The 24,634-nt window shown below is 40.1% G+C and overlaps 1 protein-coding gene across 1 annotated transcript in view; it reads right to left on the bottom strand.

Annotated features, from left to right (window-relative positions):
* FAR2 (fatty acyl-CoA reductase 2) overlaps nucleotides 1-21,603 on the bottom strand; it is a 149,486-nt gene extending 127,883 nt beyond the window's left edge. Inside the window, exon 1 of the mRNA XM_059935546.1 lies at nucleotides 21,067-21,603. The gene's annotated coding sequence lies outside the window, so the exon portion shown is untranslated. The remainder of the gene's footprint in view (nucleotides 1-21,066) is intronic.
* Between the last annotated feature and the right edge of the window lie 3,031 nt (nucleotides 21,604-24,634).

The following is a 24,634-nucleotide window of genomic DNA, read 5'->3' as shown; positions in this document are numbered from 1 at the left end:
AAATGGGCAAAGACTTGGACATGTCTCAAGAAAAGATATCCAAATAGCCCATATACAAAATGGTGCTCCACTGTCAGTTACCACAGAAATATAAGCAAAACTACTATGCCACACAACTACTCTCCCACTGAAATGACTAAAATGAAAAGAACAGACAATGAGGGGTGTTGACAAGTGGAATAAGTATAACCTCTTGACTACTGCTTCTGGGAGTATACACAGTACAACCACTTTGGGAAACTCTTTGGCAGATTTTATTAAAGCTCTCTACATAAATCAGTTCCACATGGAGGTATAGCCAACTGTAGTATGCACATATGTTCAACAAAAGACATTCATAAGAAAGTTCTTAGTACTACTCTTCCCAAGTTCTCAGTAGCACTTGGTAGTGGAAACTACCTAACTGTTCATCAGCAGTAGAACAGATAAATTAAATGTGGTATATTCACAGTATAGAGTACTAGACGGCAATGAGAATGAATACAGAAATTTTTTTTTTAACGTCTTTATTGGAGTATAATTGCTTTACAATGGTGTGTTTGTTTCTGTTTTATAATAAAGTGAATCAGTTATACATATACATATGTTCCCATATCTCTTCCCTCTTGCGTCTCACTACCTCCCACCCTCCCTATCCCACCCCTCTAGGTGGTCACAAAGCACCGAGCTGATCTCCCTGTGCTATGCGGCTGCTTCCCACTAGCTATCTATTTTACATTTGGTAGTGTATATATGTCCATGCCACTCTCTCACTTTGTCACAGCTGACCCTTCCCCCTCTCCATATCCTCAAGTCCATTCTGTAGTAGGTCTGTGTCTTTATTCCCGTCTTGCCCCTAGGTTCTTCATGATCTTTTTTTTTCTTTTCTTTTCTTAGATTCCATATATATGTGTTAGCGTACAGTACTTGTTTTTCTCTTTCTGACTTACTTCACTCTGTATGACAGAATCTAGGTCCATCCACCTCACTACAAATAACTCAATTTCGTTTCATTTTATGGCTGAGTAATATTCCATTGTATATATGTGCCACATCTTCTTTATCCATTCAAATGTTGTTGGACACTTAGGTTGTTTCCATTTCCTGGCTATTGTAAATAGAGCTGCAATGAACATTTTGGTACATGACTCTTTTTTTTTTTTTTTTTTTTTTTTTTAGTTGTTTTGTTTGTTTTTTTATACTGCAGGTTCTTATTAGGCATCAGTTTTATACACATCAGTGTATACATGTCAATCCCAATCGCCCAATTCAGCACACCACCATCCCCACCCCACCGCAGTTTTCCCCCCTTGGTGTCCATATGTCCATTCTCTACATCTGTGTCTCAACTTCTGCCCTGCAAACTGGCTCATCTGTACCATTTTTCTAGGTTCCGCATACATGCATTAATATACGATATTTGTTTTTCTCTTTCTGACTTACTTCACTCTGTATGACAGTCTCTAGATCCATCCACGTCTCAACAAATGACTCAATTTCGTTCCTTTTTATGGCTGAGTAATATTCCATTGTATATATGTACCACATCTTCTTTATCCATTCGTCTGTTGATGGGCATTTAGGTTGCTTCCATGACCTGGCTATTGTAAATAGTGCTGCAATGAACATTCGGGTGCATGTGTCTTTTTGAATTACGGTTTTCTCTGGGTATATGCCCAGTAGTGGGATTGCTGGGTCATATGGTAATTCTATTTTTAGTTTTTTAAGGAACCTCCATATTGTTCTCCATAGTGGCTGTATCAATTTACATTCCCACCAACAGTGCAAGAGGGTTCCCTTTTCACCACACCCTCTCCAGCATTTGTTGTTTGTAGATTTTCTGATGATGCCCATTCTAACAGGAGTGAGGTGATACCTCATTGTAGTTTTGATTTGCATTTCTCTAATAATTAGTGATGTTGAGCATCTTTTCATGTGCTTCGTGGCCATCTGTATGTCTTCTTTGGAGAAATGTCTATTTAGGTCTTCTGCCCATTTTTGGATTGGGGTGTTTGTTTCTTTGATATTGAGCTGAATGAGCTGTTTATATATTTTGGAGATTAATCCTTTGTCCGTTGATTCATTTGCAAATATTTTCTCCCATTCTGAGGGTTGTCTTTTCGTCTTGTTTATGGTTTCCTTTGCTGTGCAAAAGCTTTGAAGTTTCATTAGGTCCCACTTGTTTATTTTTGTTTTTATTTCCATTACTCTAGGAGGTGGATCAAAAAAGATCTTGCTGTGATTTATGTCAAAGAGTGTTCTTCCTATGTTTTCCTCTAAGAGTTTTATAGTGTCCAGTCTTATATTTAGGTCTCTAATCCATTTTGAGTTTATTTTTGTGTATGGTGTTAGGGAGTATTCTAATTTCATTCTTTTACATGTAGCTGTCCAGTTTTCCCAGCACCACTTATTGAAGAGACTGTCTTTTCTCCATTGTATATCTTTGCCTCCTTTGTCATAGATTAGTTGACCATAGGTGCGTGGGTTAATCTCTGGGCTTTCTATCTTGTTCCATTGATCTATGTTTCTGTTTTTGTGCCAGTACCATATTGTCTTGATTACTGTAGCTTTGTAGTATAGTCTGAAGTCAGGGAGTCTGATTCCTCCAGCTCCATTTTTTTGCCTCAAGACTGCTTTGCCTATTCGGGGTCTTTTGTGTCTCCATACAAATTTTAAGATGATTTGTTCTAGCTCCGTAAAAAATGCCATTGGTAATTTGATAGGGATTGCATTGAATCTGTAGATTGCTTTGGGTAGTATAGTCATTTTCACAATGTTGATTCTTCCAATCCAAGAACATGGTATATCTCTCCATCTGTTGGTATCATCTTTAATTTCTTTCATCAGTGTCTTATAGTTTTCTGCATACAGGTCTTTTGTCTCCCTAGGTAGGTTTATTCCTAGGTATTTTATTCTTTTTGTTGCAATGGTAAATGGGAGTGTTTCCATAATTTCTCTTTCAGATTTTTCATCATTAGTGTATAGGAATGCAAGAGATTTCTGTGCATTAATTTTGTATCCTGCAACTTTACCATATTCATTAATTAGCTCTAGCAGTTTTCTGGTGGCAGTTTTAGGATTCTCTATGTATAGTATCATGTCATCCGCAAACAGTGACAGTTTTACTTCTTCTTTTCCAATTTGTATTCCTTTTATTTCTTTTTCTTCTCTGATTGCCGTGGCTAGGACTTCCAAAACTATGTTGAATAATAGTGGTGAGAGTGGACATCCTTGTCTCGTTCCTGATCTTAGAGGAAATGCTTTCAGTTTTTCACCATTGAGAATGATGTTTGCTGTGGGTTTGTCATATATGGCCTTTATTATGTTGAGGTAGGTTCCCTCTATGCCCACTTTCTGGAGAGTTTTTATCAGAAATGGGTGTTGAATTTTGTCAAAAGCTTTTTCTGCATCTATTGAGATGATCATATGGTTTTTATTCTTCAATTTGTTAATATGGTGTATCACATTGATTGATTTGCGTATATTGAAGAATCCTTGCATCCCTGGGATAAATCCCACTTGATCGTGGTGTATGATCCTTTTAATGTGTTGTTGGATTCTGTTTGCTAGTATTTTGTTGAGGATTTTTGCATCTATATTCATCAGTGATATTGGTCTGTAATTTTCTTTTTTTGTAGTGTCTTTGTCTGGTTTTGGTATCAGGGTGATGGTGGCCTCATAGAATGAGTTTGGGAGTGTTCCTTCCTCTGCAATTTTTTGGAAGAGTTTGAGAAGGATGGGTGTTAGCTCTTCTCTAAATGTTTGATAGAATTCACCTGTGAAGCCATCTGGTCCTGGACTTTTGTTTGTTGGAAGATTTTTAATCACAGTTTCAATTTCATTACTTGTGATTGGTCTGTTCATATTTTCTATTTCTTCCTGGTTCAGTCTTGGAAGGTTATACCTTTCTAAGAATTTGTCCATTTCTTCCAGGTTGTCCATTTTATTGGCATAAAGTTGCTTGTAGTAGTCTCTTAGGATGCTTTGTATTTCTGCAGTGTCTGTTGTAACTTCTCCTTTTTCATTTCTGATTTTATTGATTTGAGTCCTCTCCCTCTTTTTCTTGATGAGTCTGGCTAATGGTTTATCAATTTTGTTTATCTTCTCAAAGAACCAACTTTTAGTTTTATTGATCTTTGCTATTGTTTTCTTTGTTTCTATTTCATTTATTTCTGCTCTGATCTTTATGATTTCTTTCCTTCTGCTAACTTTGGGTTTTGTTTGTTCTTCTTTCTCTAGTTTCTTTAAGTGTAAGGTTAGATTGTTTACTTGAGCTTTTTCTTGTTTCTTTAGGTAGGCTTGTATAGCTATAAGCTTCCCTCTTAGAACTGCTTTTGCTGCATCCCATAGGTTTTGGGTCGTCGTGTTTTCATTGTCATTTGTCTCTAGGTATTTTTTGATTTCCTCTTTGATTTCTTCAGTGATCTCTTGGTTATTTAGTAACGTATTGTTTAGCCTCCATGTGTTTGTCCTTTTTACGTTTTTTTCCCTGTAATTCATTTCTAATCTCATAGCGTTGTGGTCAGAAAAGATGCTTGATATGATTTCAATTTTCTTAAATTTACTGAGGCTTGATTTGTGACCCAAGATGTGATCTATCTTGGAGAATGTTCCGTGCGCACTTGAGAAGAACGTGTAATCTGCTGTTTTTGGATGGAATGTCCGATATATATCAATTAAATCTATCTGGTCTATTGTGTCATTTAAAGCTTCTGTTTCCTTATTTATTTTCATTTTGGATGATCTGTCCATTGGTGTAAGTGAGGTGTTAAAGTCCCCCACTATTATTGTGTTACTGTCGATTTCCTCTTTTATAGCTGTTAGCAGTTGCCTTATGTATTGAGGTGCTCCTATGTTGGGTGCATATATATTTATAATTGTTATATCTTCTTCTTGGATTGATCCCTGGATCATTATGTAGTGTCCTTCCTTGTCTCTTGTAACATTCTTTAATTTAAAGTCTATTTTATCTGATATGAGTATAGCTACTCCAGCTTTCTTTTGATTTCCATTTGCATGGAATATCTTTTTCCATCCCATCACTTTCAGTCTGTATGTGTCCCTAGGTCTAAAGTGGGTCTCTTGTAGACAGCATATATATGGGTCTTGTTTTTGTATCCATTCAGCCAGTCTATGTCTTTTGGTTGGGGCATTTAATCCATTCACGTTTAAGGTAATTATCGATATGTATGTTCCTATGACCATTTTCTTAATTGTTTTGTGTTTGTTTTTGTAGGTCCTTTTCTTCTCTTGTGTTTCCCACTTAGAGAAGTTCCTTTAGCATTTGTTGTAGAGCTGGTTTGGTGGTGCTGAATTCTCTTAGCTTTTGCTTGTCTGTAAAGCTTTTGATTTCTCCATCAAATCTAAATGAGATCCTTGCCGGGTAGAGTAATCTTGGTTGTAGGTTCTTCCCTTTCATCACTTTAAGTATATCATGCCACTCCCTTCTGGCTTGCAGAGTTTCTGCTGAGAAATCAGCTGTTAACCTTATGGGAGTTCCCTTGTATGTTATTTGTCGTTTTTCCCTTGCTGCTTTCAATAATTTTTCTTTGTCTTTAATTTTTGCCACTTTGATTACTATGTGTCTCGGCGTGTTTCTCCTTGGGTTTATCCTGTATGGGACTCTCTGCGCTTCCTGGACTTGGGTGGCTATTTCCTTTCCCATGTTAGGGAAGTTTTCGACTATAATCTCTTCAAATATTTTCTCTGGTCCTTTCTCTCTCTCTTCTCCTTCTGGGACCCCTATAATGCGAATGTTGTTGCGTTTAATGTTATCCCAGAGGTCTCTTAGGCTGTCTTCATTTCTTTTCATTCTTTTTTCTTTAGTCTGTTCCGCAGCAGTGAATTCCATCATTCTGTCTTCCAGGTCACTTATCCGTTCTTCTGCCTCAGTTATTCTGCTATTGATTCCTTCTAGTGTAGTTTTCATTTCAGTTATTGTATTGGTCATCTCTGTTTGTTTGTTCTTTAATTCTTCTAGGTCTTTGTTAATCATTTCTTGCATCTTCTCAATCTTTGCCTCCATTCTTATTCCAAGGTCCTGGATCATCTTCACTATCATTATTCTGAATTCTTTTTCTGGAAGGTTGCCTATCTCCACTTCATTTAGTTGTTTTTCTGGGGTTTTTTCTTGTTCCTTCATCTGGTACATAGCCCTCTGCCTTTTCATCTTCTCTATCTTTCTGTAACTGTCACATGACTCTTTTTGAATTATGGTTTTCTCAGGGTATATCCCCAGTAGTGGGATTGCTGGGTCTTATGGTAGTTCTACTTTTAGTTTTTTAAGGAACCTCCATACTGTTCTCCATAGTGGCTGTATCAATTTACATTCCCACCAACAGCGCAAGAGGGTTCCCTTTTCTCCACACCCTCTCCAGCATTTATTGTTTGTAGATTTTTTGATGATGGCCATTCTGACTGGTGTGAGATGATATCTAATTGTAGTTTTGATTTGCACTTCTCTAATGATTAAAGATGTTCAGCATGCTTTCATGTGTTTGTTGGCAACCTGTATATCTTCTTTGGAGAAATGTCTATTTAGGTCTTCTGTCCATTTTTGGATTGGGTTGTTTGTTTTTCTGATATTGAGCTGCATGAGCTGCTTGTAAATTTAGGAGATTAATACTTTGTCAGTTGCTTCATTTGCAAATATTTTCTCCCATTCTGAGGGTTGTCTTTTCGTCTTGTTTATGGTTTCCTTTGCTGTGCAAAAGCTTTTAAGTTTCATTAGGTCCCATTTGTTTATTTTTGTTTTTATTTCCATTTCTCTAGGAGGTGGGTCAAAAAGGATCTTGCTGTGATTTATGTCATAGAGTGTTCTGCCTATGTTTTCCTCTAAGAGTTTTATAGTGTCTGGCCTTACATTTAGGTCTTTAATCCATTTTGAGTTTATTTTTGTGGATGGTGTTAGAGAGTGTTCTAATTTCATACTTTTACATGTAGCTGTCCAATTTTCCCAGCACCACATATTGAAGAGGCTGTCTTTTCTCCACTGTGTATTCTTGCCTCCTTTATCAAAGGTAAGGTGACCATATGTGCGTGGGTTTATCTCTGGGCTTTCTATCTTGTTCCATTGATCTATATTTCTGCTTTTGTGCCAGTACCATACTGTCTTGATTATTGTAGCTTTGTAGTATAGTCTGAGGTCCAGGAGCATGATTCTTCCAGCTCCGTTTTTCTTTCTCAAGATTCCTTTGGCTATTCAGGGTCTTTTGTGTTTCCATACAAATTGTGAAATTTTTGGTACTAGTTCTGTGAAAAATGCCATTGGTAGTTTGATAGGGATTGCATTGAATCTGTACATTGCTATGGGTAGTATAGACATTTTCACAATGTTGAGTCTTCCAATCCAAGAACATGGTATATCTCTCCATCTGTTGGTATCATCTTTAATTTCTTTCATCAATGTCTCATAATTTTCTGCATACAGGTCTTTTGTCTCCTTAGGTAGGTTTATTCCTAGATATTTTATTCTTTTTGTTGCAATGGTAAACGGGAGTGTTTTCTTAATTTCACTTTCAGATTTTTCATCATTAGTGTATAGGAATGCAAGAGATTTCTGTGTATTAATTTTGTATCCTGCTACTTTACCAAATTCATTGATTAGCTCTAGTAGTTTTCTGGTAGCATCTTTCGGATTCTCTATGTATAGTATCATGTCATCTGCAAACAGTGACAGCTTTACTTCTTCTTTTCCAATTTGGATTCCTTTTATTTCTTTGTCTTCTCTGATTGCTGTGGCTAAAACTTCCAAAACTATGTTGAATAATAGTGGTGAGAGTGGGCAACCTTGTCTAGTTCCTGATCTTAGTGGAAATGGCTTCTGTTTTTCACCATTGAGGACAATGTTGGCTGTGGGTTTGTCATATATGGCCTTTATTATGTGGAGGAAATTTCCCTCTATGCCTACTTTCTGGAGGGTTTTTATCATAAATCGGTGTTGAATTTCATCAAAAGCTTTCTCTGCATCTATTGAGATGATCATATGGTTTTTCTCCTTCAATTTTTTAATATGGTGTATCACGTTGATTGATTTGCGTATATTGAAGAATCCTTGCATTCCTGGGATAAACCCCACTGGATCATGGTATATGATCCGTTTAATGTGCTGTTGGATTCTGTTTGCTAGTATTTTGTTGAGGATTTTTGCATGTATGTTCACCAGTGATATTGGCCTGTAGTTTTCTTTCTTTGTGACATCTTTGTCTGGTTTTGGTATCAGGGTGATGGTGGCCTCGCAGAATGAGTTTGGGAGTGTTCCTCCCTCTGCTATATTTTGGAAGAGTTTGGGAAGGACAGGTGTTAGCTCTTCTCTAAATGTTTGATAGGATTCACCTGTGAAGCCATCTGGTCCTGGGCTTTTTTTTGTTGGAAGATTTTTAATCACAGTTTTAATTTCAGTGCTTGTGATTGGTCTGTTCATATTTTCTATTTCTTCCTGGTTCAGTCTCGGAAAGTTGTGCATTTCTAAGAACTTGTCCATTTCTTCCAGGTTGTCCATTTTATTGGCATAGAGTTGCTTGTAGTAATCTCTCATGATCCTTTGTATTTCTGCAGCGTCAGTTGTTACTTCTCCTTTTTCATTTCTAATTCTATTGATTTGAGTCTTCTCCCTTTTTCTCTTGATGAGTCTGGCTAATGGTTTATCAATTTTGTTTATCTTCTCAAAGAGCCAGCTTTTAGTTTTATTGATCTTTGCTATCATTTCCTTCATTTCTTTTTCATTTATTTCTGATCTGATTTTTATTATTTCTTTCCTTCTGCTAATTTTGGGGGTTTTTTTGTTCTTCTTTCTCTAATTGCTTTCGGTGTAAGGTTAGGTTGTTTATTTGAAATGTTTCTTGTTTCTTAAGGTAGGATTGTATTGCTATAAACTTCCCTCTTAGAACTGCTTTTGCTGCTTCCTATAGGTTTTGGGTTGTTGTGTTTTCATTGTCATTTGTTTCTAGGTATTTTTTGATTTCCTCTTTGATTTCTTCAGTGATCTCTTGGTTATTAAGTAGTGTATTGTTTAGCCTCCATATACTTGTATTTTTTACAGATTTTTTCCCTATAATTGATATCTAGTCTCATAGCATTGTGGTCGGAAAAGATACTTGATACAATTTCAATTTTCTTAAATTTACCAAGGCTTGATTTGTGACCCAAGATATGATCTATCCTGGAGAATGTTCCATGAGCACTTGAGAAGAATGAATACACAAACATTTGAATGAGTCTTACGAACATAATGTTGAGTGAAGAAGGTGGATACAAAATAATGCACACTGTAAGATTTTACTTACATATAAATCTCCAAAAACTGGCAAAGCTAATCTATGTTTGAATCTTGCTAATCTATGACTTAGAGGTCAGGATAATGGTTACTTTGGCTGTGAATAGGTAATGACTAGATGGCAGCTTATGGTATGCTGTTAATGTTTTATTTTTTTTTAAGTCTGGAAGCTGAAATCTGAGAGTTACTTATTATTGTATTTATGATATATTCACTTTTCCACATGTAAGTCATACCTCATAAAAAATAATAAAAATCACATGGAGAAGAAACTCTTGGTGAAAATAGTTATTACTTATGTTATTAACCCATATCTAAAATGCATAGGTTTTCGTTTTGTTTTTTGTTTGCTTTTGTTTGCTTTTTGTGGTTGTTTTGTTTTGTTTTGTTAGAGTAACACTGAAGGTGCCTTGTAGTTTCATCACCATATTCCATGTCGGTAAGGAGAAATCAAGTATTAGTTTCCTGGGTGTTATGGATTGAATTCTGTCCTCCTAAAATTCATATGTTAAAGTCCTCAACTGCAGTATCTCAGAATGTGACCTAATTTAGAAATAAGATTATTGAAGAGGTAACTAACTAAGATGAAACCATACTAGAGTAGGGTGGACCCCTAATACATTATGACTGGTGTCCTTAAAAAAGAGGAAATTTGGGCACATAGATATGCATAGAGGGCAGGGGAGGTAAAGACACAGGGAGAAGATGGCCATCTACAAGCTAAGAATAGGCCTAGAACAGATGTTTCTCTCACAGTCCTGGGAAGGAACCAACCCTGCCAACACCTTGATTTTTCTAGTCTCCTGATTTCTGAGATGCAGGAAGGGAGGGTGATGCTAAAAGCTCTTCTGCATTAGGGAACCCCCCACCCCACACCTGCCTCAACTAGCATCTCACACACTTGGCAAGGCTGCTCTAGGGAATGGGGAGCAGTGGAAGGGGCTAGGCAGGGGAATGACATGATCCCTTTTCTGTTTTTGAACAATGGAATGTTCTGAATCATGTGACACACTGAAGATGGATCAGGCAAACCTAAGCATCTCAAACAGTTCTATGATCCTTGGGAAGAATCCTCAGAAGGGATCTTTCCTGGGTCTGGAGGTCTTCAAGGAAGTAAAATAGCCACTTGATTGTTCCTAAAGCAGTGGTTTCCCATGTTGTTTTGGTCACGACCTCTTTGAAACTCTGTTGAAAGCTATAAATCCTCCCATCAGACAGATACCCATACTCATCCAGATTTAAAAGTACAGGTGAGGATTTTTAAAACAGAGTATTGGTTTTTGATCTCACTTGTAGAAATAAAGATGGATGGCTGAAGATAATGGGGTTTCTACTTGTCATCACACAGGAAGCCAGCAACTAACTACTAGCCCTATGCCAAGACTCAAAGGTACCGTTCTGGAAACTCTGTAACTTTCTCACGTTGGTTGTTTTTGCTCTTCCCCTATTTCTTTACCCACAATGAATAGCAGTTACTTAAATCACAAAGAGATTGTACGTCTATCTTTAAGGGCAGAAAGGAAAGGGGGAAGCATGAAGATTGAACCCAGTCCACAGCCAGGTTTGGGGAAAGAGTGAGTAACTGAGAGGAGGGCGGCACAGGCTAATTAATCCTCAGGATTTATGGTGAATAAAGGAGAACATTGTTTCCTTGGGGAGAATTTTCATTATCTTCCCTGTGGACTTTAATTCATTTTAACTCCATTTCCTATCACGCCCTTCTTGGTATTAACTGCTTAGGGCTGTGGGAATCTAAATCACTGACTGAGGCTGGTTAGGAGGGGTAAGGATGGGAAATAAAAATATATGAGTATTTTATATTTTCACACTGAGGATCTTCGCTGAAAGATTTCACAAACTCCAAAGTTTTAACTGGTCAGAAGTTGCCCAATGAATAGGGGGCACTAAAGCTTAAGGGAAGGTACTATAACTTGTTCACCACTATATTTGCAGAGCTAAACACCTGGCCTGACACATGGTAGTAAATTGAATGAATGAATGAATGAATGAATGGAATAAAATGCTCATGGGATTTGCAGTCATAACATTTGGATATTATTCTACACTTAAATAGATAAGTGACAAGTCCCTTTATGTCTTTGGGACTGACTTTTTCTTTTCTATAAAATAAGGGAATTAGATCAAATATAGATAAGGTACTTGAACATTCTACAATTTAGAATATGAATAGAGTTAGTTAAGGCAAAGCTATTTGCAGTCACCACTATGTGGAGTAGATAAGATGGTGCAATATGTATGTATGTATATAGTATGTCTAAGAGTTTAGGGAAGGCTAATTTGAGAAAGTTTCACCCTGTCCTAAAAGGAACTGAGACCTAAATTTACCTAAAGTGCAATCCTGCGATCAGCACTCAGCAGCACTTGCATAACCATTGCTTCAGGCAGGACTGGACCAAAATAGTAAGAAGAAAAGAAGGAAGAAGCAAAGTCACAGTTCTACTAAGGAGAGAGGTTTGGCAACTACAGGTTACCAAGAAGGAAACTGCTTATTCGGATGAGAACTATTAACTCTTTCAAACTCTCCTGCAGCTTGGAGAATAGTTTTGTAAGTGGATCTTAATGCTCTCAAAGCTTCTTGGTACGAGAACAAGTGTCCATCCTTTAGATCATACACTTATCTTCAGAACAAATAGGTCCTAAAGGTCTCATGTAAACAAACACAATGGAAACGAGTCAATTCAGAATGAGACAACAGTTACAGCATAATAGAAATAAAAATACACAGACTGACATAAAATTGATTTCATTAATATTTATCAGGGTATCTTATTTACACTTAGGTTTCATGTGGAATTAAGTGGACAGTTTGTCTTAAGGTTTAGACAAATACTTCTATTTTTATTAAATGAATATTATCTACCTTTAAGATGCTTGTATTACTGGATAAAACTATGCTGCTACTATCCACACACCTTTTAGTATTAAATGTCCTTTCTTGAAAATAATAATAAAAAATCTTTAATACATGCACACATAGTGAATTGTTACACAGAGCTTCTTTTGTTCAGGTTATCAAATTCTTCTGGGCAGATGCTTTCAGTTTCTTGACAATATCGTGCATTGGTGGATCTAACACTGCTTGAAGCGCTTAAGTGGTTTCAAATATGTTGGGACCAGACACATAATTTAACCATCTTCCTAATTTCCAACTATCCTGCCCTCAAGAATACTGGAGTTTGTGCTGACTTTTGTGGAATGTGTCCTCTCACTGACCTATGATAAATAATGCACCATTTTTCTTAAATGATCTAAAATGTGGAGCATTTTCACAATGACTTTTTCTCATTTCTTGGCTCAGGAAATATTATTCTTGCCTCCTATGGTCATCCTGTTATTCACCAGAGAATGTTACTGACCCAGCACCTCCCAGCTGAGGTGGATGGATGAGTAAGTGGATAGAAGAGGCCGGATTTTTGCCTTTTTTTACACAGATTCACAAGGAAGAGCTTTCCCTTCTCCTCTTCCCCTCAAGTGTGTGTTTCAACATTTTGGAGCCATCTCTGGAGGAGCCTAGGAAGTTAAAATGCATTAAAAACAAGATAATAGCATGTCCAAAAGCCAAAGGGGACGCATTGTCAACTGCAGCTGGAAAGGGCTTTTGCTGCACTGCAGAGGTTAAGGTTACAAAATTATCTAGGACTTTAAAAATAAACCACGACTAAAGCAATAGACACATGCTATTTTTAATGTCTGCCAATTAAAGTAAGATGAATTTTTTTCACTGTCTACTTAATCATGTTGTTCTCTACAAAAAGAAATATATAATATTTTTTGCTTTGATATAGTGTTGACTGAAGTGGAAAAATGGCTATTGAATAAAGAGCTCACCAGAAACCAATTCTTTTTTTTTTAATTTTATAAAAGGCAGGTCTCTGAATTAGTCATGGAAAGCCCCCTGATGAATGTGGCTGGCAATCTGTTTGATTCCCACAGAATACTGTGCCCTGGAAACATTTTGTGATCACAGCGATAGACCTAAGCACAAGCCTCCATCTCCCATCTTCTGGTTCTAAGTCCCATGGAAGCACCTGCACCAGCTGTCCCCACATTTGTACCTGTGCTGTGCTGGTTATGTATGAAGTACCTGGGGAGTTGTGTACCAAAAATACAGACTCAATGAGGGTGTGGTGAAAAGGGAACCCTCCTGCACTGTTGGTGGGAATGTAAATTGATACAGTCACTATGGAGAACAGTATGGAGGTTCCTTAAAAAACTAAAAATAGAACTACCATACGACCCAGCAATCCCACTACTGGGCATATACCCTGAGAAAACCATGATTCAAAAAGAGACATGTACCACAATGTTCATTGCAGCAATATTTAGAATAGCCAGGACATGGAAGCAACCTAAGTGTCCACTGACAGATGAATGGATAAAGAAGATGTGGCACATATATACAATGGAATATTACTAAGCCATAAAAAGAAACGAAACTGAGTTATTTGTAGTGAGCTGGATGGACCTAGAGTCTGTCATACAGAGTGAAGTAAGTCAGAAAGAGAAAAACAAGTACTGTATGCTAATGTATATATAAGGAATCTAAAAAAAAATGGTACTGATGAACCTAGGAGCAGGGCAGGAATAAAGATGCAGACATAGAGAATGGACTTGAGGACACGGGGAGGGGAGTGGGAAGCTGGGGCAAAGGGAGAGAAGCATCGACATATATACACTACCAAATGTAAAATAGATTGCTAGTGGGAAGCAACAGCATAGCACAGGGGGATCAGCTCGGTGCTTTGCAATGACCTAGAGGGGTGGGATAGGGAGGGTGGGAGGGAGGCTCAAGAAGGAGGGGATATGGGGATATATGTATGCATATGGCTGATTCACTTTGTTGTACAACAGAAACTAACACAACATTTTGAAGCAATGATACCCCAATAAAGATGTATAAAAAATAATTAGTAAATAAATAAATAAAATAGGCATGGGGTGGGGATGATGAAAAATGTATTTGTCACCCCAAACTTAAGACTGTCACCCTTAAACCATCACTCTTCACAAAAAGGATGCATTAATAAAAAATAGATTTGCTTTATTGAAATAAAAATCAGAGGTGACTACTCACAGAAGATCCATGCTTAGAGGTAGCAGACTTCAACAGCTAAGTAATATTGGGGTTAATTACCCCCTCTACCTCTTAGATGTTTATCTGAGGCCCCATCCTTTACATATGAATTCAAATGTTTGAATAACTTTCAAAAGCTATCACCTGCAAGACTGTCTTCTGCATCTCACATTGGCAGCTAACACTAGCTACACTAGTCATCCACAATAGATGGCATTGTCATGACTCCGATAGTAATAACATTTGAGGAGCTTCTAGACCGTCAATTTACCTATTTGTATTTCTACCTTGACATGGACTGAATGTTTGAGTCCTCCCAAAATGTGTATGTTGAAATCTAGTCTCCAATGTGATGGTGTATGGAGGTGGGGCCTCTGGGAGGTGATTAGGTCATGAGGGCAGATCCCTTGTGAATGGGATTAGTGCCCTTATAGAAGAGACTCCTGAGAACTCCCTTGCTCCTTCCACCATGTGAAGTTACAATGGAAAGAAGGACATCTATGAACCAGGAAGTGGTTCTCACCAGACAGCACATCTGCTGGTGCCTTCATCTTGGACCCGCAGCCTCTAGAACTGTAAGAAATAAATTTCTGTTTTTTATAAGCCACCCAGTCTATGGTACTTTGTTATAGCAGCCTGAACTAAGACTACTCCTAATATATAAAACAAATCTATTAAAATTATCTATGGCCAGTGAGTTTAGTAGCCTAGAGCAGGGGTCGGCAAACATTTTATGTTAATGGGCCAGATGGTAAATATATTAGGCTTTGCAAATCACAACTACTCATTACGTGGAGTACCAAAGCAGCCATAGACAATAGGACAAATAGGTGCACGGCACTGGCTGATTTCCAATAAAACTTCACTCATGGATACTGAAATTTGAATTTCATATAATTTTCATTTGCCAGAGAACATTATTCTTCTTTTGATTTTTTTCAACCACTTAAAAATATAAGCACTATTCTTAGTCCAAGAGATATACAAAAATAGGCAGGATTCAGATTTTGCCCTCAGGCCATAGTTTGCTAACCCCTAACCTAGAGCACCAGGTGGATGAAGCCGTGGCCAGAGTCCATAGCTGTCTGAACTTGTCTCTTCTGCTCTGCTCTGCTCTGCTGGTTATTCTTTGGTCATAAATCGCACTTCTGCCTCCATCCCACCACCACGCAAATGCACTGGGGACCAGTAAAGAAGATGTATGAGATTCAGTGCAAAATCATTGCTCCTACAGACGTCCTATGTATTCACACTGTGTTGCCCCGCCGGGGATATACTACGAACATCAAATAAGGCTCAGACCTCCCATGGGACATGAAAGGTCCTGTGAAATCTTCCCCATTGTCTATGCTTCAGCTTTCTCACGTGTACATCTAGACTTGACAGGATGTACCTCCGAGAGGTCCTGCATAGCCTTGCCAGGGAAGTAGAAGTTAAAATTTTTAAAAAATTGTTTTTAGACTGCAGATCTTGCTTGTGAATATCTCTTCTTCTATTATCCATATGGTAGAATTGTTTTCATCATCAACTCAGAACTTATTAACAGAGTCAGTTCAATTCCGGTCTTCTGCTTCCTTCCAACTAAGCAGTAGCATGAAAAACATGAGAGAAGCTGATGGTTAATAGACAGCTGTGGATGTTAAAAGGTTTAATCTATTAATATAGGGCAGCATTTCCCAAAGCGTGTTACGCTGAATGCTGACTCTGTTAGATGTTCTGCCAAAAAAAGCATTTCAAGGTCAAGTAAGTTTAGGAAATGCAGCATAAAATATCTCTTCTTTCTTGATGATTCTTAAAGTGCACTATTAGTATGTTAAAGGCTTTGAGGATTCCCACAATAAGACTGCTTAACTAGGTTAAATTAAGTGTTTCTCAAGCTTATGTGATGAGGGAAGCTTTTTTTCCTTCACTTGACTGTTATTAATATCCCGAGAAACTAATGGTCCACAGACTACATTTTGGGACACTGATACAGACAAGGTGGAAGAATGGAAAGCTTCTAAGCAGGGGAGTAACTTATGTTGTAGAGCAATCACTTTGGTGGGGATCAGAATTTTCTCTCCGGGTTTTCGTTATTTTAAGAGATTACCTCATATGCCATCAGTGTGCTCAAGTCAGAAAAACAGAAGTCATATTTGTTGTGGTGGTAACCTCTTAAAAATTATAAAGTTCGTGCACAGTTCATTAATAATCTCAACAGTAGAAATGATAATATGAAAAGCATATTATCTTCTGCTCTCTCACCTCTATCCCAACAGCCTGGCACACTTTCCAGAGATACCAGGCTGCGTTATCAGTTTCCATGTCACTTTTCAGCTCTTCCGTGGCAACTCTAAATCTTATGCAGCGGGAGGCTATGGTTTTGGATTATAAACATACAGCAGTATCTACTGGAGGAATTTATTATCACACTTCTTTGCTTAGCCACTTCTCATCACCGATCTATCACCAAGGTCTATCAATTCTACTTCTGAAATGCACTTCAAGTCTGCCCACTTCTCTCCATCTTGCCTGTCCACACCATCACCAGCTCTGTCCTACTTCCAATCCCTGATCCCGCTAGCCCATTCTCCTAATTGCAGCCACAAAGGTCTTAAAATTTAAATTAGTCTCTGGCTTCAAAGCCTTCAAAAGCTTCTCATTAAAATAAAATTCAGAACCTTTATCAAGATCTGTGAGGATCTACATGACCAGGCTCCTGCCTAGCCACCCCCCAACACACACACACACACACACACACACACACACACACGTCCGGCCTCTCAGCAACTCCGTCACCCAAAACACGTGCCTTCTTTCTGTTCCTTGAACACTTCCAGGTTTTTCCTCTCCTTACAGTCTTCCTACTTGCTATTTCCTCTGCCCAAATTGCTTTTCCCTCCATTCTTTTTTTTTTTTTTTTTGCCAAATTAATCCCTATGCTTCCTTCAAATATCAATTTAAATCTTTCTTTGTCAGAGACCTTCACAAACCACCAAATCTGAGTCCACCCCTGGTTTTTTCATTGCACCTGTCCTTCTCCATGCTACTTCCAAAATTTTCTTATTATATGTTTATTTTTTAAATGCCTGTAAGATCCAAAAGGATAGGGGACACATCTGCTTTATTCCACACTAAATGCAGAAAAATTGGCATTGTGTCTGGTCACAGAATGGGCTTAATAATTATGTATTACATGACTGAAGCTAACCAGTGGAAAGTTCTCTTCGTTTTATCTCCTGCCTTTTCCTTACATGAAACTTTAGTTCCATCCAGATTTTCATCTTTTGCACAATTATCACCCAGAAGATTCATTCATTCATCTCTATTAGGAGTGGAATTTTAAGGGCCATCTCATGTAACTCTCCTCTTAAGCTTCTCTAACCATTTCAGTTTATTTTATTCTATTCTTGGGAACTCATTGCACTTATTTTCTGTACCATTCATTTGGTGCCTAATCTTATATTGCCTCTTAACAATGTATCTGTTATGTTAATTAACACCTTATATTTACATATTTCGTCTTGCCAATGATGTCATAAATCTATCGAGTACAGGACTTGGTACTTCATACCCTAAAGTGCACAGCACGCCTCTGCACAGAGTAGCTGCATGAAAGGAGTCTCCATCCACCTTCTCTGGTGCCCCTATTTTAAGACTTTGATACGGAAGTTTGACCCATTTCCTTTTACTCTATTTTCTTCCTCAACCCTTCCGAGTGTGTTGCCATAATACTGGGAATGAAAGCTGTGGAAAGGATAAGTTCTGAGGTCAGAGAGAAGCAATAAAGGGAGGAGTGTGGGGAAAGAGGACTGGCCCAAGGTTTCTAAGTTCCTCCCCCAATGGTACAGAAGGTGAAGACAACTTGGTAGGGGACTAGGTGTACTTTATATTGCCAGGTATCTCCCAGAATATTTAAAAGAGTGCCTTGCTCAAGGTTTTGAAAGTATGAGTATTTAAAAGTTAAATGTGGCAAAAAGGATACCTTCTCAAAAATTTCAATCAATGACTCAGTTTTTCTTTGTTCAATTTTGGATGAATTCCACCGAAACATCAATTTAATTCAGGAAGTATCTTTGGGATCCAGGAAGGTATTCTGTACTTTTAGTTGCCAGTTCCAATCTTGACCAACTAAAGACTTTTAAGGAATATTTAAAATACCACAAACCGCAGCTACTTTTTGTTTTATTTTTTCTCCCACCAAAATATAAGGGTTATAAAGGTTCTGCAACCCTTTTAATGTACTTAACCAGCCTTCCTCAAGCTACTTCTGAAACAAGGATTAGAAAAGTTAAGCCTGCAACAATACTGTCTTTGTTAGTAAAGTACTGTTCAAGGTAAGTCGAGAGTTTTACAATTATTAGCTCTTTTTACCTACCTGTCTTCACAACGACTTTTTAAGATGAATAGAGTAGTAGATAGTGTCTGTTATCTTTATTTTGTCAATGAGGAAATTGGGTGTAGAAGGACTTAATGACAGAAGCATGCAGCAGCTAACTTTCTGTTTGTGTCAGAGAATTCACCTGCAGTGTAGGATGGCTGAGACAGGGTTGTTATGCAGGAAGTGACGGAACAGGCTTGTGAACCTGGCCTCAGGACTGGCTACGGAATTTGCAGGGTCTAGTGTAAAATGAAAATTTGGAGCTCCTTGTTTGAAAATTACTAAGACATCTGACAGCGACACCAGAACATTAAACCAAGTGCAGGGCCCTTCTCTAAGTATTGGGCCCTGTGAGCTGGCCCTGCCTGAGGCCTCTGAACCTCTAACATCTGGGTGATTAAGTATCAAGGAGGCTGTGAGCGCCTGAAATTGTAGGCAGAATTCTGTTAATATGTATATGCTTATTTTTCATATTCCATAGCTTTTATCAGATCCTTAAGTGGTCTGTTAACAAAATAAAACATTAAGAATGCTTCTTCAAGAGTAATAAATGTTCTCAAAGAGACCAAACACAGAGTCACAAGAGACTGGCAGGGACAGCATGTGCATGTTCCTTCAGAGACTATTTGTACATGCGTGAGTTTTCATGGGTGCACAAGTATTAATGCAAAGACAAAGAATTCTTAAGGCTGCCCAGATGTTGCCAGAAAGAAATAACATCTGAATGTACCTTCAGAAGATAGGAAAGGGAATGGTGAGACATTCAAGATGATGATGTGCTTCACAAACCCCAAAGTGATACCCATGTATGAGCTATTTTATTTATTTTTACTCCCTTAAAGGAAGCTTCTCCCTCTTCTTCTGTAATTAGATGTCACGCTCCCTCTTTCAAATTAAGGAGAAATGTAAGATTTACCAACTCGTGGCGATTTATATCAATTTTATAGATAATTATAACCCAACGTTAGAAATAGGAGTAAAGTAGGAATTTGTTAACAAAGCAGGTTCAGAAGGTGCCCTCAGAAACAGGGAAAGAGTGCTCTGAAGACCTGCATCTCGAGAAATACTATAGAAGAAATGCTGCAACTCTTGAGTCTGGCGGGTAAAACCCCATGGCCATCTCCTAGAAGTCTCACACACAAATATCCCTAATAGCGGATTTTGCTGAAAGCCCTGCTCCTTCAGTTTGAGTGGCTGCCTTAAAATTTTATTTAGTCTCTTTGCCCTTTTAGACTACATATGCTCCTCAGCCAAATCTCCAACTCATATGAATGGGGATACAGAGAGATGGGTAATTGAAGCAGCAGGGAAATTCTCAAATTTCCATTTGCACAGAGTGTCAAACTTCTCTTGATGCAGCCTCTAACAAGTAGAAAAGCACGATTCACTTGAGTTTCCTGGTCAGTCTGCTGTCCCCACTCTTGTCCCTCTTCATGGCACAATGGGACAATCTACATGATTCAACCAGCCGCCGAAGCTCTGGCAGATCCAGAGAGAACCTTGGTTGCTCACACCTGGTAACTCATCCTTCGAAGAATAAGTGTTCATAATTCTACTCATCCCACCAGGTGAAAAGTAGGAGGTCTCTAGAGTGAAGTCGGTCATTAATTCTTTTAATTGAATGGAACTGCCCCGGGGGTAATCGCCAGGGGTGCCAGCAGCCTTCCCTCAAGCCATCTACACCAGTTGGAATCTGGTACCTGCTCCCCTGCTACCTCCAAGACGCCCAGGGCCCTCAGGAAGAGGTGGAAAACTTCGGACGGGGACAGACCCCGCCCCGGCCGCCCCGGGGCCGCTCGGCCCTTTTCAGCCTGGGGCTCGGTACCCGGCGAGGCCCGGGTGGAAGGGTCCGGGCGTGCACAGCCCGGGGTGGGACTAGGGGCCGGAAAGCGCGCCCCGACAGCCCAGGGCGCAGGGAGGGCGGCCGCCGCGCCCCACGTGGCCCTGCTCTCTCCTGGAACAGCCCCGGGGGCCGAGGAGGCCTCCGCCAGACCCGGCCGGCGCCTCTGTCTCCCCGGGCCCGCGGCCGCGGCGCGGCTCCCAAGTTAGCCCAGTCTGCCCCTTTCCCGACACGCGCGCCCTTCCCGCCCCCGCGTGCCCCACCTTGGCGGGCGATGCCGGCGCCCAGCGCGCCTAACCCGCGGCCGGATGGCTGGGGGCGGCCGGGGGCAGCTCCGGGGCAGAGCCGCGGAAACCGCGCGTCTCCCCGGCGGGGCCCGAGCCCACCCTGCCGCGGGGCTCCGCGGCTGCCTCGCCCTCTCTGCAGACCCCGCCGAACCCTGCCTCCCGGCCACCCCGGCCGGCTCCTCGCCGGGGGAGGCGTGGGCGCTCGCGCGGCCCGGCTGCGACCCTGAGTACCTGCTCCTCCGGCGCGGGGCGGGCTCAACTAGTGGTCCTCTAAATCCCGGTCCTTCCCCGGGGCTCCGGGAAGTGCTCCGGCCACGAGGAAGCTGCTCTCGTCTTTCGGCTCCCAAACGTGACACTCTATATATCCGGCTCGGAGACTGGGTGTGGGGCGGGAGGAAACCACCCTCCCTCCGACCTTCCCCTCGGCCGCCGCGGCCTCGGCGTCGGGCGCGGAGCTGGCGGCGGCCTCTGCCCGGGGCGGGAGGAGGGCGAGGGGCTGGCGAGGGCCCTACAGGCCGCGAGGGGACCGCATCGTGGGCAGGGTGGCCGTCCGCGCAGGCCCGCCCCGCAGCTTCCATTCATTCAGCTCCGAGCAGATCCACTCGCTATTACTCCCGGCTTGGATTTTTTTCCCCATTTAAAAAAAATCGGTGGGTGAGGGGGAAGGGAACAGGAAAGGCGCCCCTCTCTGGTCTGGAAAAGGAGAGCTCCTACACCTTGAGAGAGAGAGAGAGAAAGAGAGAGGGAGGGAAGGGAGGGGAGGGGGGAGAAAGAGAGACAGAGACAGAGAGAGATGGGGGGCAGCGGGAGGCAGAGGGTCAGAGGTTCTACCGTGAACGCTTGGAGGACACACCTTTCCCCACCCACCCTAGCAGAAAAGGCAGCCAAAAATCCGAGTTTACTCAGCTCGTCCGTACTGCACGCCCAGTGGGAGGGATGCTCTGCTATCTGCTCCACACTGCGGAGGCTCCTGGCAGTGACCGACCAGGGCAGTGTCCTTTTAAAAATCCAGGAGGGGCCGGAGGCGCGGTTCACTCATGTCCAGGGTGTGGAGGGCAGAAATCAGGCTCTGGCTGCGTCGGGTGGGAGTGGGTAGGTGGATAGGACACTAGAAAGGATCAGAGATGCGGCTGCAAGAACGCAGCCGGCCAGCTTTGCTCATCAGAGCTTCTCATCAGATTAAAAAACAAAACAAAACAAAAAACAAACAAAAAACACAAACAACAACAACAAAAACGTTTTGTTTATAAGCCTGGTAGCTTAGCTTTGGGGGAATTTGCTTAGATCACTGTTACATTTTAAATGGGAAAACTGGACCGTCATCAGGGAAGACTTGTAGAGGGACAGAGAGGCACGTGAGTGGAGCTGTCACAGTCCTCAGCCAGGACATGCTGAAAAACGGCCAACGCCCAACCTAATTTCTTGGACAAGGTGGAAGGTAAATTCCCAAATAAACATGCTATGTTAAGAAAAGCCAAAAAAGGAACATTGCCCTATAAGTTGTCTTCATTCTCCTCATTACAACAATCGACATACAAAGAAATAAAATTTAATTCATGCAAGTTGGAGTTAATATGAGCCATTTTTTGCATTAAAAAAATTTCACACCCATCTTGAATTCTCTTCTATTGGACTCTCTTCAATTGAATATATTAAGCAAAGTGTAGCCTAAAGTCACGGTGGCTAATTTTCTCCGGAGATTACCTGAAAGCAAGAGAGACAGAAAAAGTTAGGACCACATAAATATACTCTTCGTTATCCCTCCTCCCACTCGAGAATAAGTCTGAATGTATTCCCAAAACAACGTGTATGTCAGCACTTGAAATGATACTGTCAAATGGTGGTGAGATTGAAATCACTGCTATGTGATGAGTGTTGAAATCACTCATCACATAGCAGAAAAGGTAAATTGTTACAACTCTTTGAAAAACAATTGGCAACAAGTTTCCAAGGCTTAAAATGTTGAGTCACTCAAAAATTTTTTTATTGTTCTGACTCTTTTGATATAGGATTCTCATTTCTTAGAATATATCCAAAGAAAGTAATTCACAAAAGAGAAATGTCATATGGACAAAGTTAATGTGTATTATAACACTGTTTATAAAGCAGAAAATAGAAAACATACTTTCAGTGGAGTGTTGATAAATAAAATGCAACATTATTATAGGTTACAAAACCATGATTTTATTTTCACCATTTAAAATAATATTTATGTATGGATAATGTATTCATTTGCTGGGACTGCCTTATCAAAGTACACAGACTGGGTGGCTTAAACAGAAATTTATTATCTCACAGTTCTGGAGGCCAGAAGTCTAAGATCAAAGTGTTGGCAGGATTCTTCCTCTGAAGGCTGTGAGGGAGAATCAGTTTCATGCCTCCTACCTAGCTTCTAGTGGTTTTCTGGCAATTTTTTTTTTTTTTTTTTTTTGGCTTTTCTTAGCTTTGAGAAGTATAACCCCGATCATTAGTTATATCAGATTAGGGCTCACCCTACTGGCCTCATCTGAATTTATGACATTTGCAACAGTCCTATTTCCATATAAGGTCACATTCTGAGGTACTGAGGGTTAGGACTTCAACATATGAATTTGGGGAGGGGGGATGTGGAGAAAGGCACAAATCAACCCATAAACATATAATAGCAAAAAGAGGCAGTGTAGCTGTTACCGAGTCCAAGCTCATACTGCTTACCCCGAGACAGGCCAATAAATCGAGAGAGGAGTTGGTGGGGAAAGGAACAGTGACTTTATTTGGAAAGCTGGCAGACCAAGAAGATGGTGGACTTGTGTCTCAAAGAACCATCTTGCCTGAGTTAGAATGCAGGCCTCTTTTATACTAAAAGGGGAGGGAGTAAAGTCACTCATTTCCTGGTTCCCGTCAGCCTCCAGAGGAGATGTGTTAATTTCATTCTTCCTGCAGTCATTCGAAGGTGGGCCTGGTCAGGATGTTTTCTGTGAGCCAGACAAAGTTATTTTAGCTTAATGCTCATTACCTGGAGGCAGGGTTCCCAGAGATGGACCATTATGTATAATTTATGCTTATAGACAACATCCCTTTAGTGATTAACTTGTAACAGAATACAAAGTTTCTTCCCTATTACATAGTGGGTTGAATGGTGGCTCCCAAAAGATACGTCCTGGTGCAAATCCCTGGAACCTATGAATGTTACCTGATTTGGATGAAAGAGTCTCTTTATATGCAATGAAGTTAAAGGTCTTCAGAGGAGATCTTCCTGGATTATCCAGGTGGGCCCTAAATCTAATGGCAATTGCCTTTGTAAGAGAAAGGCAGAGGGAGATTTGAGACATGTACATATTGGTTAAAGTGATTTGAAGACAAGGTAGAAATTGGAGCAAAGTGGCAAAAAAGAAAAAGAAAAACAAACAAAAAAACCCAGGAAAGCCAAGGAGTGCAGACGGCCCGCCAGAAGCCGATAGAGAAGGAAGGATTCTCGCCTAGAGCCTCCAAAGATTAAGGAACATGGCCTTAACCTTGAGATCAGACTCCTAGCCTCCAGAGCTGTGAGTGTATAAAATCCTGTTGCTTAAGCCACCCAGTAATTTATTATCACAGCCTTAGGAAACCAAATCAGGCAGTTTGGGGTGGAATTCTATGTATTTACTTTTTGGTTTTTTCTTGAAAGAGTGATAAATGATTCAAAACCATTTCAAGTGAGTATTTTACTAGAAATCTTAAAATTCTCATCCACTTTTGAAGGGATGGGCAGAAGACATGCTGACGATTTTATCGTTTTGCAAAATAAACTCTCCAATAGGCACAAATGCTGATAAAACTG

The sequence above is a fragment of the Balaenoptera ricei genome, chromosome 10 (assembly GCF_028023285.1).
Source record: "Balaenoptera ricei isolate mBalRic1 chromosome 10, mBalRic1.hap2, whole genome shotgun sequence".
NCBI lineage: Eukaryota > Metazoa > Chordata > Mammalia > Artiodactyla > Balaenopteridae > Balaenoptera > Balaenoptera ricei.
Note: the sequence above shows the minus strand (reverse complement) of the source record. Positions and strands in the feature narration are given on the sequence as shown.